The sequence below is a fragment of the Octopus bimaculoides genome, chromosome 6, assembly GCF_001194135.2.
Source record: "Octopus bimaculoides isolate UCB-OBI-ISO-001 chromosome 6, ASM119413v2, whole genome shotgun sequence".
In the NCBI taxonomy this organism is placed as follows: domain Eukaryota; kingdom Metazoa; phylum Mollusca; class Cephalopoda; order Octopoda; family Octopodidae; genus Octopus; species Octopus bimaculoides.
The window spans coordinates 25,793,030-25,794,281 of NC_068986.1; positions in this window are offsets into that span (position 1 = coordinate 25,793,030).

The following is a 1,252-nucleotide window of genomic DNA, read 5'->3' on the forward strand; positions in this document are numbered from 1 at the left end:
AATGGTGTTCGTGAATTCTTTACAATTACTATTCATTTTATATTGGATTCAAATTTTGGCTCAAGGCCAGAAATTTCCGGCGGGGTGGGGTAGGATGGGGTGTAGGTGCAAGCCGATTAGATCGACTCCAGTGGTCGACTGATATTTAGTTTATCGATCCCACGATGATGAAAGACATTTGAACTCAGAACATGAAGACGGACGAAATGCCGCTAAACATTTTGCCCGGCGTTGCTAACGATTCTCCCAGCTCGTCGCCTTTACTATTTATTTCATATTGCCATTTGTGAACAACAGCGTCGTAAGTTATAGGCTTCCAGTAGGCCTGTCACTGATTCAGTGCTTTTCCGGCGGTGAATGGGACAAGGGAGTATCCACGGGCCTATCGGTTTATCGATGATGCTTATATCCATCGCTGATGCAGCCGAAGTACAGCAGCGAAAGATGTAAGTAGCATGCGCGCACGCATAATCACACATAGAATGAGAGACAAATGAACAGATAGATAAACAGACAGACAGACGTCGGGTTTCCACACAATTCCATCGACTGAAATCTACTCTCAAAGTATTGTGTAACTCGAAGTTATCGTATAAGACACATGCTTCTAGGTGCATCTCAGTGGAATCGAACTCAGAACTACATAGGTACGAAGTGAACTTCTTAACCACACAGCCCTTATAGTTTATTATTTCGGCCCAATATCTCAGTCTTCCGAGATTTTACTAGTGTCAGATCTATGATTTAGGATTAAGTTTGTGAGAGATAAATTTTGATGTCACTTTCTGAAATCGATGGCAGCAGTGGAGCGCGTCTACGTTGTTGAAAATACAGTATGCCAATAAAACTAGTCTGGTGTAGTCTGGGATCTAAATATATATAAAATAATAATAATAATAATAATAATTATTATTATTATTATTATTATTATTATTATTATTATTATTATTATTATAAAGTGGCTGCTTAGAATCCTACCGCTTAAAATCCATGTTATGCAATTAAATTCAGGTGACATCATAACGAATGATGAAGCAGGCGTGGTTTACTTCGAAATGAAAACACGCTTTATCATGAAACAAGTTCTCTTTATTTAGTAAATTTCTACTGAGACGTGAAAACAATAATTAAATGAAACAGAAATATATTTGATGTTGTAAGTTAAGTATTTAATTTTTGTTACCTTTTTAAACAAAGGCAATGTTCTTCGAGGTGGAAGAAATAACTTTTAAGAAACAACTAATGATGATGT